We start from the raw sequence: 10,409 nt of genomic DNA, 5'->3' as shown, positions 1-10,409 counted from the left end.
ATTGTAGAAACACCTGGTTCATAGAGAATATTATACCAAATGTATAACTGTTAAATGAGCTTAGGGAATGCCCTTGAGAGAATACCATCCAAAGAATTCTGCAAACATAATTTTAAATTATATAATTTTTTTTATAATAATTTTTTAAAATATTTTTTTATTTTCAGCCCTATGTTTTCTGTACTGATAAGAATAAAGATTGATAGTTTCTCTCTGAAGCCAGTTTGATGTATACAAGTTCTCCATGGACAGGGTATTTAGCACATTCACAGATTCTGCAGGCAACATCGCTACCATTACAACAGGAAGGGCTCCTAAACCATTGGGATTTTTATGATTTTTTTTTTTCCCCCACAGAAGCATGATGTAATTGTGTTCAAACATGGATGTAGCAGTCAGGAGTGGGCAGCAGCCCTCAGAGGTGTGGGCCTTTCTGAGTCATTCTGGGATGCCCCAGCCCCATCCCAGGCCTGACAGTGTGTAAGAATGTTCCCCTCCTGCTGGCTCAGATCTGCACCATGAAACCTTATCCTCTAGCTTTTTGGAGTGATTTCTAGACAACCTTTGTGGTCCTGCCCCTATAAAGCACATCCTATTGCTTTTTTTCTAGAAGTGTGTTTTTAAAAAAAAATTTTTTGTATGACTTGAAACAGCCACCAAAACCACAGTGCTTTTGTGTAGTTAAGCAAACCAACTCAAAGCCAAGTTGAAAAGAGCTGTGATAAAATAATACCCATGGGCAACTGGAAGGCTCCTTGCTTGGTTTGGTGATGTTAGTTTTAGATTGACCTTTGATCTAATGCCTGGGCAGGTCTACCCATTTCTAAAAACACAAAAACTCTTCTGCTTCCTGTATATCTTTTCAGCTAGTTGAAAGTGTTCTTGTGTTTAGGTGAAATGAGCTGGCCTGCAAACAACTGTCTGTGCCTTGTGCAAATTTAAACTCTGTAGACTGACCTACAGATGTCCCAAACTACTGTTTACCTATTTCAGTTTCTCCTTATAGATTGGAAAAACTTCACAGCCACTTACCATGAAAAAAATAAAACAAAACATAATTTCTTCTACACTGTTGCATGCATTGGATTTGCGCGGCAAGATTTTGGTATCTGGGTGGCTAAAGGAGTGGCTTCTGTGAGAAGATGCCAGAGGCTTTCCCATGTCCAACAGAGCCAATCAATGACAGTGGTAGAGCCTCTGTAATAACACATTTAAGGGGGAGGGGGGAACCAAAACTGTTGCAATAAGGGCAGCCAAAGGAGAAAAGTGAGAATACATAAGAGAAAACTCTGCAGACACCAAGGTCAGTAAAGAAGGAGGGTGTCATCGTTTGAACAGGAGAAACTAAAGAAGGAGGGCTTTTGGGACTCTGAGAGGGGCAGAACGCAAAGGGAGGGATATATTCCCTCCCATTTCCTGACATACTCTATAATGAAGATTGAGAACTCAGCAGCTTCTCCATCTTTTCTTCTCACTTCCTACTAGCTGTGCCTTTTATAAATAGAAAAAAGCTGATATCCTTACAAGGAGGGTATTGAATGTCGCACTATTGGAACACTGTGGAAAGAGGAAGCAGATATCTGAGGGAACTGGCAGCTTGAAAGGTCATCTATGGTGATGGGGAAACACCTGAGGATCCTGCCGAAATTCCAAGCAGGAGTACTCTGTTTGAAAAGCTCACACAGAGTGTCCCTGCTATGTACTCCAACATTTTGGGGGGAAGGGTCTTTGGGGAGATGATGAAGCACCACCAACCATCAGTGAATTTATTACCCAGATAAGACAGTATGAAGACACTGTCTCTAACCTTACATGCTCATGTCTCAGCTGTGGAAAAACTGGCTGGGGAGTTCAAAACCACAGCTAAGGAGTTAAAAACCTTTTTTGAGAAGCTAAATAAGTTATCCAAGATGGAGACAGGGTAACACTCATTGTTCTTCTGAATGGATTCATGTATCAGCTATTGAAAATAGGCACGTCCCTAGGAGGCCACCTCAGGGTAGGCAGAACTTGAAATGGAGTTCTCTTTGGTCAACCCTACATAATCTTGGCAAAACCATGAGTATATGGGATGGCAAACCCACTGCTACCCTGCATGCAAGAGTACAGGAGCTGCAAGCCAATACCACTGGGGCTAGTGTTTCCAGAAGGATGGCTTCTCCAGTCTCCCATGAAAAACCCTTTGCTGGCCCCAGCAGATGGGTCTCCAACCCAACTATGAGTCAAGGAATTAACAGTGAGACACTGGTTTGCCACACAAACCCTTCTGTTCCCTGTGGGCACTGTACTCAACATTAGAGGGGCCGTGCCTACAGCCAGGTGGAGAAGAGGGATTGTCAGGAAAAGCGCATTGGACAACACGCAGATTAATATAATCGAAGTATTGCCATTTATTGAGAGTAGCAGTAGCCCTTTTATACACAGTCAGGCTGAAAACATAATATAAGCATACTGCTGATGTGTACAACACATTCTTCATATGCCACAGGGCGCTATCTAACTGGTTAAATACAATTGTTTATGTGCTGTCTATGTGATGCTTTCCCATCCTGTTATTCTTCTTTTCTGCTGCCAACTTCCTTATCTTTTGCCTGTAGCTGATTTTTTAGTAACCTTACAGCTGGGCCTCAAGGCCCTTAGCTCACTCTGGCTAATGCTAAATAGTCAGGATTGCTCACATGTCCATTTTCTTCTAAAGATTCTCCAACAAGTGATAATTGAGTTTACTGGACAGTGTGGATTTGGTGGCCTGGCACAGCAGAACCACAGAGATACAGAGCCCTAGTAGACACTGGTGCACAGTGCACCTTGCTACCATCGAATCACAAAGGAGTGGACTGTATTACCATCTCCGGAGTAACAGAAGGGTCTCAAGACCTGACTGTAGTGGAGGCTGAAATGAGCCTGACCAGAAATGTCTGGGGCACCCACTGTATAGTGACTGGCCCAGATGCTCCATGCATCCTTGGTATAGACTTTCTCCGGAAAGGGTATTTCAAGGACCCAAAAGGGTATAAGTTGCGGGAGCGGTGAAGAAAACGCGTGCAACCAATATGGTTGATAAACGAACTTCTGGTTTATTGCGCAGCAACTTTCGCTTATATAGTGCTTCCGTGACCACACCCCTGCCACCAATATAACTTTTTATTGGACACCCGGTGTGTTTACCTGTAGCACAGCGAATCCCTGGTGCAATTTGCTTGACTGGTTCACCATGCAACCCGCATTCATTCACGGTAGCTCTTAATTGTGTTAGCAATTTCCAATTTATAGTGATACTCCGCCTCCACGGTTGCCCGATTATCTGCTGTATAGATGATCGGGAAGGCTTGTGGGAGGCTATCTATAATTGAGGATAAATCATAGTCTTTGTTTTTAAGGGCGTCCTCATACATTTGCGACCAATCAATCATTAAGATGTGGTAGTGCCCTGCAGCAGGCTTTTGTTTTTGAGAAGCGGCTGCTTGCGGCGGTGGGGGGGGAGCCGGCTGGTCGAAGGAGGGGGAGGAGGGGGAGGGGAGGGGGAGGGAGGGGAGGGAGGAGGGGTGGGGGTGGTGCAGGCCAGGAACATCCCCGAATTCGTCCCCATCAAATGACGTAGAGGGTAAGGATGGGGCCAAAGGCGGGGCTTGTTGGGGATCGGGACCGGCCCCAGGACCACCCTCGCCGGATGACGCCGAATGTAGGGGCGGAACCGAGGGCGGCACCGAGTGGAGACCATCCTCTCCGGAAAGGGCGTGACGCGGCGTTTTTAGGTTCTGGTCCAGTCCGCTTCCGGCACTGGGAGCGGTCACTTCCGTCCCGTCCGTAGCTCCCGAGCCACGTGGCCCAAGATGGCCGGCACAGGCCACGTCAGAGGGAGGTGGGGGAGGGGCAGCGGGTTGCATCGGAACTTCACTGGTATTTTGAGCAAACTGTATAATTATCTTTTCCCCCGTAGGGGGGCACGGATTGTAATCAATTCCCAATTGATATAAGCCAGGTAACGGCTGGCCGTCTAGGTTTACAGTAGCTACTGCGGCAATTTTTTCTGCCTGGTGACGCTGCATGGCGGTAATTATTGCAAGCCGTGGTTTTGCTAATTTACGAGCTGTTTTATCTTCAGTTATTACCTTGATCCATAAAATATCTCCCAAGCTTTTCCATTGTTTCTCCTCAAATATCTGGGAAGGGTCAGTAAACAACTGATGGGTGCGGCCATATGCTACAAGCGCCGCCGGATCTTTTTTAAAATCCACATCTTTTAGGGCACGTTTCTGTAAGAAGCTAATAAGAAGGTCTAGGGCTACTTCGTTTTCCATTTTTCTAAGCGCTTAACTATCCCTATATTATTTTGGTGCAGCCTTAATCCGAGCCTTTTGCGGCTTTTTATACGAGCCTTTTGCGGGCTTTTACGACTTTTTATGACTAAGAACCGGTAGCCCTTCCCCAGCAGCGAACGAACTCGTTCATTTTTCTTTCGGTTGCGAATCGCCTCTCTACGCCTGTGTCGAGAGGAATTTATTGCCCTCCAAAACGTTGCTTTTTGCTGCTTTCTTGGAGCCCCCCTTTTCCAGCCCAGTTATTTGATCTCAGTGGTTTTACCTGCCGAGCTGTGATTCGTGCTATCGATGGTTCGGTCCTCCACAAGGCTTTCCTAGTGAAGATCGGTCTTCCGCAGGATTTGCCTGTTGATTTCGAAACTTTTCAGACTTTTTCAAGGCTCTTCAGACTTTCTGATTGTTCAGGGCCTTTGCATGGTTCGGGCGCCAGTTGCGGGAGCGGTGAAGAAAACGTGTGCAACCAATATGGTTGATAAACAAACTTCTGGTTTATTGCGCAGCAGCTTTCGCTTATATAGTGCTTCCGTGACCACGCCCCCGCCACCATATAACAACATAACTTTTTATTGGACACCCGGTGTGTTTACCTGTAGCACAGCGAATCCCTGGTGCAGGTAGCACTGGAGTATGGGCCGATCTAATTGGCCCCCCAAACATGGGGTTGGGCACAGTAAAGGGGTCACACCCCCTATCTCTTCGAGAACATTCAGGAATATTCTCCAACATTCTCCAACCCTCTCTAACATTCTACAACAATAAGTGCGCCTTTGGTGTAGTAGCTGTGGAAACTGAGGGTACTGACCAACTGTCTGCCTTGCCTGGCCTTTTGGATAACCCTTCTGTGGTGGGCCTGATGAGGGTGGAGGAACAGCAGGTACCAACTGCATCTAATACAGTATATGGTCACCAGTGCCATACCAACAGAGACTCCCTGTTCCCCATCCAAATCTTATTCACCAATTGGAGATCTAAGGGGTGATCAGCAAGACTCGCTTACCTTTCAACAGTCCCATATGGCCAGTGTAGAAGCCTGATAGAGAATGGAGATTAACTGTGGACTACTGTGGTCTAAATCAAGTTATACCATCAATGAGTGCTGCCATTCCAGATTTGTTGAAGCTTCAGTATGAACTGGAGTCTAAGGCAGCCAAATGGTATGCAACTATTGACATTGCTAACATGTTTTTTTCCATTGCCATAGCAGCAGAGTGCAGCCCCCAATTTGCTTTCACCTGGAGGGGCATCCAGTATGCCTGGAACTGACTACTTCAGGGGTAGAAGCATAGTCCCACCATCTGCCATGGACTAATCCACACTGCACTGGAGAAGGGTGGAGATCCAGACCATCTGCAATACATATCTGACAATATTGTTGTATGGGGTAATATGGCTGAAGAAGTCTTTGAAAAAGGCAGGAAAGTAATCTGCATACTACTAGAAGCTGGTTTTACTATAAAGAGAAACAAGGTCAAGGGACCTTCCTGAAAGATCCAGTTCCTGGGAGTTAGATGGCAAGATGGACGCCAGCACATCCCTATGGATGTGGTCAGTAAAATTGCAACCATGTCTTCACCCACTAATAAGAAAGAGACGCAGACCTTCTTGGGTACAGTGGGGTTTTGGAGGATGCACATTCCTGGGTACACTCAGATTGTAAAACTCCTTTATGATGTTACCTGAAAGAAAAATAGTTTTACATTGGGGCCCTGAACAGGCCTTTGAGCAGATAAAACGAGAGATAGTCCATGCAGTGGCCCTGGGACCTGTCTGAACAGGACAGGAGATTAAAAATGTGTTCTACACTGCATCCAGTGATAATAGTCCCATCTGGAGCCTCTGGCAGAAAGCACCCGATGAGACTCGAGGTCAACCCCTAGGGTTTTGGAGTCAGCAGTATAAAGATTCAGAGGCCAATTACACTCCAACTGAAAGAAAAATATTGACTGCTTATGAAGGAGTTCAAGCAGCTTCAGAAGTGAATTAAATTAATTTTTGGAAGCTGAGTCTCTTGTGCTCATGATGGTAATTGTTGAGTGATCTCTCCTCATATCACCCCACAAGCCTTCTGTCATATTTTTCTCTCCCCTATCCTGCTGAGGAGGGGGAGTGATAGAGTGGTTTAGTGGGCACTGGGCATCGCCCCAAGGTCAGACTTTTTTGAGCATATAGTAGATATCCATGTCATTTAAATGAAGTTGCATATTTTTAACACAATATAAAATCTATCTGAATATAAATGCATTCATATTTGAGTGTTGTCCTGGTTTGGGCCAGGATAAAGGTGATTTTCTGTCTTGTACTTTTGCTTTTAGCTAAGTCCCTTGTAAGTAGTTGCACTTGCTGAAATTAACAGCAAGTTTCTCAGACAGTGTGTGTTTCTAGGACTGATAACACGATGTTTATAGTTACTGCTAGAGACTGGTATGCAGAGCCAAGGACACTGCTCAGCTCTGAAGAAAACATAAAGAGGTCCCACCTGCATCCCTCCTTTGGGGAGGAACGGACAAGATGGATGCCAGAATTGACCAAACAGAGTATTCCATCCCATATACGTCATCCTCAGTATAAATTTGAGGGATCACGAGGGCCAAGCCAGATTTCCAGCTTCCGGCTGCCTGCCCTTCCTCCTTTCCTGCTTCCATTCCTTCACCCCGGCATCCTGGAAGGATCCCGTCCATTTGCCTGCCTGTGCTCCTGTTCCATGCCAGCCCTTATCTGTGTGTTCCTGCCTCCAGTTCCCAACTGCTGCCGACTCCAGGAGTCCAGCCTGGACTTTCCCAGAGCTGCCCTGCAGCCTCGGTGGTGACATGAGAGCTATTGGGGGAAAGGGGGGAGGAATGTGGTATCCATTTTCTTGTATATTTGTATATATTTAGTAATTTTTTCCTATTTATCATTACTGTTTCATTAAAGTTGTGTAGTTTAGTTTCCAACCCATAAGTCTCTCTCCCTTATTCTCTCTCCTTTCTTAACAGGGAGGAGAGAGAGATTAATAGAGAGCGTCTGTTACTCGGTTTAATTGCCGGGCCAGTGTTAAACCGTGACAAGTGTGAAAACTTGTTTGTAGTTATATACATGTTTAGGATGGAAGCATTAAAAAATACATCAAATAAAGTGTTGTAATTTATAAAATATTTAGAACTGTCTATGGACAGTTTTCATATTCAAACCCATCTCTGAATAATCTAAAATTCCTTTCTCCCCACTTTTTAAAACTGTGTCAGTACCAAGATATACTTAAATTTGGACTGAACAAATAAACAGCTGTTTCTATTACAAATAAGACCATGAATACTTAATAAATATTAATTTTGTTTGATATTGTATTTTTTCAACTGAATCAGCTTAAATTTTTAGTAAAATGATAAAATGAATAAATAGTGTTCAAGTTCCTGTTTTTTCTGGCCTCTCATGATATCAACTTCATACTCAGTGTATTGTAAATCCTGTGCTGGGTCCTGTCCTTTGTATCCTGTAAATCGCAGAAACTCTTGGGAGGAAATGTTTTCTCAAATAGTTTTTTCCAAAGGTCAAGTGATTAATAAGAACATGTGCTTTCAGCAGGAGAGCCTCAGATTTACTGGTAAACACTAATGATGCTCCATAGTAATGTGAAACAAATCAAAGTGTCTTGCTTATTATTTTCCTCATTTCAGAATCAAACCCATGAAAAACATCAGATTTGCTTCCAGTTATCACCAAGGGTACTGGAAAATTGTCAACTAACCCATAATCTATATGATCCCTCTACAGATTGTTCCATATCCTCTCTTTTATTTCAGTAGCTACTTTAGGATTTATCTTTTCTAGTTTGGTCAAAATTTCGTTGACATGGCTCCTGGTGACCTGCAGAAGTTTCTCCATAGTAGTCCAGAGTTTGTTAGGTTTGGACAAATCCAATACAAGAACAACAGCAAATGATATTATGTTGTTGATAGTGATTGGTATTCAAATAAATTCCAGTAATGAGGTTCCATCACCTAGTTCCCCAAAATAAGCTGTATTTTTAGGTGCATTTTGTCTCCTTGCCATTCTTCCAAAAGCATATTACAGGGTTAATGTTGGCTTTGGAGCCTTTTCCCTCTCAAGACACCTCAGTATAATTGTGGTCTTTGCCCCATTTTTGTTTCCCATAAATAATATTGATTTTTCCCAAACTTCCAGATGCTTGCCATTGTCATCAGAGTTTTCTCTCTTCTCCATTTCAGCTGCAGCAAGATCCCATAAAGTATCACTTACTTCTGGCATTGCTCCTCAGGGCCCAGGCCTGGCTCCCCATTGTCATGAAGCATGTTGTCATTTGATAAAGCACTTTGTGGTAGTGTCTTGAAAATATTGTAATAATTAGTGGAGAATCACAGTAGAAAACCTTTTAATTCTGCATTGTTATACTCCCATTTCTTAGTACCACAGATGAAACAGAATGGGTCATACTGCAGTATTATGTAGGGTTTAGTTTGATTCACAGTAGTGCATTATACACCTATTCAAAACTGTAATAACACTGAAGCATGGAAAGCATGAATCCTGAAAGCATTCATGGCAAAATGTAGATGTAACCTCTTGCTCCTGAACCAACATATATATATATATGGATCAATGACCATCTCATGGTTTAACCCCAGTAAGAAGATAAGCATTGCCCAGCTTCTTGCTCTCCCCCCCACCCCACAATGGGATGGAGGAGAGAATTGGAAGGGTAGATGTAAGGAAACTCATGCGTTGAGATAAAAACAGTATAACAGGTAAAACAAAAGCCATGCACAAGCAAAGCAAACCAATGAATTCAGTCACTGCTTCCCATTGCAGGCACGTATTCAGCCATCTCCAGGAAAGCAGGGCTCCATAAGATGTAACAGTTACTTGGGAAGGCAAACACCATCACTCTGAATGTTCCCCCCTTCCTTCTTCTTCCCCCAGCTTTATATGTTGAACATGACATCATATGGTATGAAATATCCCTTTGGTCAGTTGGGGTCAGCTGTCCCAGCTGTGTCCCCTCCCAGCTTCTTGTGCCCCCCCCCCCAGTCTACTTGCTGGTGGGGTGGTGTGAGAAGCAGAACAGGCCTTGACTCTGTGTAAGCACTGCTCAGCAATAACAAAAACATCCCTGTATTATCAACACTCTTTTCAGCACAAATCCAAAACATAGCCCCATACTTGCTACTACAAAGAAATTTAACTCTATCCCAGCCAAAACCAGTACAGACCTGAATTGGCATGGGGCTGTTGGAAGGAATCCATTACCAGTGTCTTCCATGCTGCATTTTTGTGCAGAGAAGCTGAACAGTGGGATAGGCACAATCAAAATATACATTTGATAAATCACTGGCAAATTTTTCTATGTTCAGTTTCCATAACATTTCCCCTCCGTTCTCACCTTCTATTACAACTGACTTTTTTTAATATTGCAGAACAATTATAAATAAAATGTTTTGCTGGAGCCCAGGTCTTTTCCATTGTTCCACTGTCCTTGGAATCATTGTCTTTATTCTTAACCTGACCTTAGTATCCATTTTCCTCAGTATTCAACTGACCTGTAAAATCATTAACTTCTTTAGACCTTCCCCCATCTCCCAGATATCCCATGCAAGGGACATTTGAAGAAGGAACCTCGAGACTGAAAGACTTTTGCAAAGAAAAATTGTGAGTAGATAAAAAGACCTGAATGAAACTCAGTCTAACATGTGCCTCATTTACACAAAACACCATTATTCAGATCCCATTTATTCAGAGTACAGCAGAGGCAACATAGCTTGCATATCTATTAGTGTACTTTTAGATAATGCTGCGTGTCTTCAGACGTACAAGAAATATTTTCATAATATATAAGGAAAAAAATATATTTAATCCATCACCAGTGAGTTCAAGGAGCATAAGGACTGAGGACATTTTCACATTCTTACATCACTGCCTGCATTAATATTAGGCTGAGATTGAAGTGAAAATGAACCATCGATACCAGCATAGAAGCTAGGGAAGACAAGTGACCAGTAAAAGAGAAAATAAGCCATCCCTCCAGCCAAAGAAATAAAAACATATTTTAAATTAATAATCTTCATTGCATGGCTCCCAGAAGAGTCGTGC

At 43.3% G+C, this 10,409-nt stretch overlaps 1 pseudogene; it reads right to left on the bottom strand.

Annotated features, from left to right (window-relative positions):
* Positions 1 to 7,675: 7,675 nt before the first annotated feature.
* On the bottom strand, positions 7,676 to 8,582 carry LOC139789138 (cytoplasmic dynein 2 light intermediate chain 1 pseudogene; annotated as a pseudogene).
* Positions 8,583 to 10,409: the final 1,827 nt, after the last annotated feature.

The sequence above is a fragment of the Heliangelus exortis genome, chromosome W, assembly GCF_036169615.1.
Source record: "Heliangelus exortis chromosome W, bHelExo1.hap1, whole genome shotgun sequence".
NCBI classification, from domain to species: domain Eukaryota; kingdom Metazoa; phylum Chordata; class Aves; order Apodiformes; family Trochilidae; genus Heliangelus; species Heliangelus exortis.
Note: the sequence above shows the minus strand (reverse complement) of the source record. Positions and strands in the feature narration are given on the sequence as shown.